This window comes from Microtus oregoni, unplaced genomic scaffold (assembly GCF_018167655.1).
Source record: "Microtus oregoni isolate MIOR12 unplaced genomic scaffold, Mior012 000027F_ref0000203, whole genome shotgun sequence".
Lineage (NCBI taxonomy): Eukaryota > Metazoa > Chordata > Mammalia > Rodentia > Cricetidae > Microtus > Microtus oregoni.
In genome coordinates this window covers 8,677,942-8,684,339 of record NW_024543086.1, presented here as the reverse complement: position 1 = coordinate 8,684,339, position 6,398 = coordinate 8,677,942, and positions in this window count along the sequence as shown.

The window sequence follows — 6,398 nt, the reverse complement described above, 5'->3', positions numbered from 1 at the left end:
TCAAAAAGAAAGAGATTGTTAAAAGAGAAGGAAAAAGTGGGAGGAAATATCACAAGAAGTCTTGAATATTTCTTGAAAACTGGAGAATTTTTTGTAGTATTTAATTTAATTTTTTTCCTTTCAGTTTTAAAATTTTTATTTCTCTGTGTCTGAATGTATGTGTGAGTGGACCTATAACTATGTATATGTATGCCATTACATGTGTGTAGAAGTGGACATACAACTATGTATATGTATGCCATTACATGTGTGTAGAAGTGGACATACAACTATGTATATGTATGCCATTACAAGTGCGTAGAAGTCAGAGGTTAACTTGTAGAAGTCAGCAATTTGTTTGCCTTTGATCACATGAATTCTGAGTATCAGACTCGGGTGTTCAGGCTTGACAGCAAGCACCTTTATCTATTTCTTCCTCACTGGCCTGTAAGCAGTGTTTGGTCTTCTTCATATATACTTTTAAGATTCATTAGGACATGTTAGAACAATCTGAGTCTACTGGTCCCCATTAGTCACTTCAGGTTCATTCTGAACAATTTGCCCAATGCTACATGAACTTGACTCTGCTGCTGCCTGGGGTTTGCTCTGGAAATGCCACAATTTCAGACCTTGGATGATCACTGAGGTCCATTCTTTCTGATCCTTTGTTGTGATTCTTCCTCAGCCTCAGGTAATCTTACTCATAATACTCTTTTTGTTTTTTTCTTTTATTCTGTAAACTTTATCTTGATCATGGGTTTGCTGTCTACAGTTCCACATTTCAGGGGTTTACAAAGGACAATTTAAATTTGTGCCTGAAACACACTCAGTGTGAGCGTTTGAGGGAAAGCAGGGCTTCCCTGGTTGTTCAATATTCCCCACGGATTGATTCAGGGATTCATAGAATCAAGATTTTAAAGGCTACCATTTAAATATCCTTTCTATTTTTTTTTAAAAAGAATATTTCCAAGAAAGTAGATTTGCTCACTTCAGCCTTCTCGACCAGATGCAAACACCCTCTTTTCTGCCTGTCAAAGCCTACACATTTTTAGCTCTACCAAGAATATGTCAGATATTTTAAAAATTCTCAGTTTACCTCATGTTCCCATTATGACTCTGGAACTAATTATCATAAATCACTAATTTGTTCTCTGAATTGATGCCTTTTCCCTATGTATTGATTTGCTACTCACATTTTTGAAAACAGACAATAAATATGTATGCCTTAAGTTAAAATAGTAAGTTATAATGTAAACTAGAAAGAAAACCTTTGCCTTTAAATAAAAATAATGTTGAGGTGCACCCAAGAATGTTTCCGACAGCTGTCAAATGACAAATGAAATGTAAAAGAATATTGATGACCATGTTGAAATGATTTCGTTTGAGGATGACATTGCTACAACTATATTTAACTCTCAGGTCTTGATGGAAAATTGTCCACTTGGTTGTAACCTTACATGATATCCTGGATTCTACAGCATATATATAATTGCAGATTAAACTCACCAAATTGCAAAAGCATTGTCTTAAAATGGTGATAAAAGTAACACTTGTTTATATTTTAGAAAAAAAAATTAGCATCATTGTTACCAAATATGAGACACAAACATTCTAGTTTACCCTAATTTTATGTGTGTGCAGCTATTTGCCATAGATGGTGTTAACTGTTATCTTAGTGGACTCTAGAAGCACCAGGGGAATGGACCTCTAGGATGGGGTTACTTTGGTTGTGTTAACTGATATAGGAAGTCTCCTTCTGTGGGTGGCAGCATCCCAGGGCTGGGGTTATGGACTACACAAATGGATACAGAGAGTGGAACACTGGCCTGCATTCATCACCCTGCATTACATCTGTGGATGGGACATGACCAGGCCTTCAAGTGTCTGCCTTTATCATTACTCCGCATTAACGAACAGGAATCTGGGACTCTATCCCCAAACAAATCCCTTTTCCTTGATGTGCATTTATGAAGGTGTCTTATCACAGCAAGAAGCAAAGAACCTGTAGCATTATTCTGGATACATTAAAAGTGTATATGGTGCTTCTTCTGTTGCTACTTGTTTTGTTTGATTTGAGATAGGCTCTCATACTCTAGGTCTTAGGTGACCTCAAACTTAGAGTGACCGTGACCTCTCAGCCTTCTAAATCCTAGAGCCACACCTTTCCTAACCTCATGCCTACTTTACAATGTCACCATGTTCCTTAAACGAAGCCTCTCCTTCGTATCCTTTAGGTCTCCACGTGGTCCTTACTTTTATTTTTATATTTCATAATAATTTTAATCTCATACTTCATAAAACAAGATTATCCAACATTCAGATTACTAAAAAGAGTGAAGAGCTGAAGAAGGGACTGTAAGAAGAAGAAGACTGAAAGGGAAAGAGAGACATGAAACAGGTTTTTGAAGTATTGGAGCGCTGCAAATTAGCATGAATATGGAAAGAATGCCTAAGCCCTTACCTTCTGGAATGCATGTCTGATGTCTATTTTCCGTGAGATACGTTTTACTATTCTGTATTCTCTGTAATTTTCTTATTTTTTTCCTGTTAGGATAATTAAGTGACTTTATCAAAGTATATTACCTATTTAGTCAGTGATAGTCAAACCTCTATAGCAGATTTTTGCATCTCCCAGATAGATGAAACCCTTTTTAAGATCGTATAAAATGAGCTATGTGATTACTTCAGATAGCAGCAATTTTGCTTTTTCACCATTCAGAACTAATACTGTGAATGGATTCCATTGAAACTATGTTTCTTGCTCTAGAATTCTTTAATTCACTTTACAAATTACTCTTGAAAAAAGAAAAGAAGTCATCACTGGTCTACGAAAAAAAAGTAAAGTTTAACTCACAAAAATATGCATTGTCTAGTTTGCCCATTTATATTCTCATTTTTCTTAGCTCCTTGAATTTTATTCTTCATACCTCCTCTTTCACTAAACACTGACAATATGATATTTGCTTCTGTGATAATCTCTTGGATCTGGAAAAAAATTATGTTTTCTCTCTTCTTCCTATAGAACAGATATTATAATACTTGCCTCCGTGTATTTATTTGAGAATATACAAAACATCTGATATACAGCAACATTCAATAAGTGTTGTATACTGTGTTTTTCCCCATCACCATCTCTCACACACTCTAATATAACTCTCCCTTCTCTTAGTCCACACATTACTCCTAGCATACTGCTCCTGCCCCTGTGCTATTGTTTGTTCTGGATTTCCCACTTAGAAAGACCTCCAACAGTCATAAGCCTAATTATAATTTGTATGTGACAGCATATTCTTCTGAGGCATGTGTGTGGTGTGTCACCAGAACAATGGCACAGATGCTTAACTGAGCCTCTCTGCCTATGAGTACAATTTGAATATTTATATCTGCATATGCTTTGGACTAAAACACTAAGGTACAAAATGGAATTTCACACCTTTAATGTATAGTAATGCTTATAACAGCTTCAATAAACTGTTACTCTAGTGTGGTGACTTTTCCAAGCAACTTAAGCATAAACGACACAAACTTCACTTGGTCCTAATTTCTATTATACTTTTCAGATCTTATGAAGTGTCTCTATGAAACAAATAAAATGTATTGTCAATCAGTGTAGGTGAAATATGGTTTCCATATATTTGCACATTGGCATTATAGTTCAAAACACACCGGATTTACAGTGTTTCAATCACAGAGATCTGCCTGCCTCTGTTTCTCAAGTACTTGGATTGAAGGTGTATGCTAACACCACCTGGTTTGCTTCTGTTTTTAATAAACTTGAAGACTTCTGTGTTAGAGTGAATACAGATGATCCTTTGTTTCTACCTGAAGCATGTAATTGCCTAACACATCTCAGAGGCTCAAAAAGGATTTAGAACATCACTAGATACGTTTTATAGTTGGGAATTTATACTTTATTTTCTGTTGTTAGTCTCTGTAATCTCTTTTAAACATTCCCATATATTTCATCCTAATTTTATTCTTTTAATAATGATGTTGTGCTATTTCCATTAAAATATATAAACTTACTTGTAAGTGGTGTGGGTGTGTATGTTACTCATGGAAGCAGTCCTGTTATGACTTAGACACTGACTGCTCCACTGTTCAGACACTACACTAGAGGAGAGTCCCAATGGGCATGTGAACTGCTCTGTATTCTTCCAAGAAGATATTAGCCAGTTAGACCAAGAGTTGTCCCCTAATCTATTATATGTCCCCTCTTCAATTCTGAAAAGCAAGCCCAAATTTACCCCAGTGTAAGATATGAAAAACTGATGGAAGATAGAGTTTCAGGGATAATTAGATCCTTAGCATAAAGCCTTTTCCAGAGAGAAAGAGAGAGAGGGAGAGAGGGAGAGAGAGTTAATTACCATGGGACAATGTGACTTATTAAACAAGTATTATGGAAGCATGCTCAACCTTCTCAGCTCACTCTCTTGGTTTTCTGAGACGTGGCCTCTTGTCTCTCTGCCTTTTTCCCATGATATAACTTATTGCCTGATTCTTGCCAGATGTTTTGTCTGATTTTAGATTGTAGCACCTGGTAGTATGAGGTAAATTGGCTGTAGTATTTATGAATAATCAGGTTTCCAGTAACATGTTAAAGTTACAAATTATAGAAGACAATCTAGAATAAGCTATGTTTGTCTTTGACTTAATTATCTTGGATTCATAGAATATGACAACATGGGAACAGATAATTCTTTGGTTCTCTCCCTGATTTACCTTTTTTATTTACCTCCCCCCCCACACACACACAGTATTTAAGGTATTTCAGAATTTTTATTTATCCCCAATCACCGCAGTTATTTTATTTTGTGGTTGTGGCAAGTTAGAAATATAGTCAGAAACTTCTTAGCTGAACATGCTAGCACATGCCTAAAAGAACAGCACCAGGAGAATAACCTAGGAGAAACACTATGAGTTCAATATCAGCTTGGACTTCAAACTAAGACTTGAGAATTTGTCTCAGTGTCTCAAAGAAAAGAAAAGGAAGTATTGATTTTGTCTAGAACACTTGCCTTTAATTATACTGATTCAATGTAATTACATTAACATGCTGTTTTAAAGCAAATTGCATTTAACATTGAAGCACCAATTGTTACCTAAAAATTTTAAAACACAAAATGACAGAAGTTTTAAAAAAATCCATTCTTCCAACAAACATTTACTAATTTTATCATAATAACCCGTCCATCATTTCTCTGTGCATGTTTTATATATATAATCAGAATAATACAAGTTATATTTCAAATTCTTAAAATAAAATCTCTTTATGCCTAAAAAATAAAACATTGGATGTATCAGCTATATCTAATTCTCTAGAAGACACTTTTTATTTGAAAAGATTAATTTTGGCAGTTAAATAATAAAATTCATTTAGTTTTCAGTCACCAATTTGTAACAATGGATTTTATTATGAAGAAACTGACATTAATTTCATACCGGATTTAAATAATTGATATTATAAACAAATTCATAGCATAACAATGAAGGATGATATCAGACTAAAAAATAACAAGTATCAAAAGAAGTTTTAAAAATTGTTGTAAATTTCTAATCAACTTTATATTATATTGTAAAATTTTCTAATATTCTAATTTTACTAAATAACATCACTGGATCCTATGGAACAATTTTATGTGCAAAAGATAAAATTCTTGCCTTAAACAAACATGTTGTGTAGTAGAGAGGCCTAAGAAAGTAATTATTTTAATACAAGAAAACCTCACGTAGTGTGGGAATAAGAGGAGGTGTTTCAAAAGAAGACACTTGAATACAGAGTGGATTGGGGTTGCAATGATTTTTAAATTACAGTTTATTTATTTGCTTCTTGTTTACTTGCTTATTTATTGTGTGTGCATGTGTGTGTGTGTGTTTGTATGTGTGTGTGCGTGTGGTGTTCAGAGGGCACCTTACATACAATTAAATACGAATATGTGAGTCATTTCTTTTCTTCCATGGTGTGTGTTCCATGGAATGAAGGGAGGTTATCAAGTTTGGCGGAAATGGCTTCACTCCACGAGCCTCTCAGAACTGACTGCTTATGGCTTTGATGCTGTATTTTAAACACGTAGCATATTTTCTCTTATGGTTTCAGTCCCATTCCTGTGATATAGGAAAGAAAATACAATTTCAAGGTCATAGTAATCGAAGTAATGTGAAATATCTAGTGTCACACCTACCATGTTATAATTTCTCAGTTAATGGTAACTATTGCTCATTGTCATTATAAAATTAATCCCATGAGAAAAATTAGTGAGACTTTTAGGAGGGCATTATTATGGTAATTCTAGTCAATATTAATGAGAATGATTACCACAGGGGCTAGGCATACAGAGATGAAAAGGAGGCATGGAAATGAATTCCAAAGAAGCAAATACAGGAGTTAGTTACATAGAAAATAAAGTGTCAGAACATTG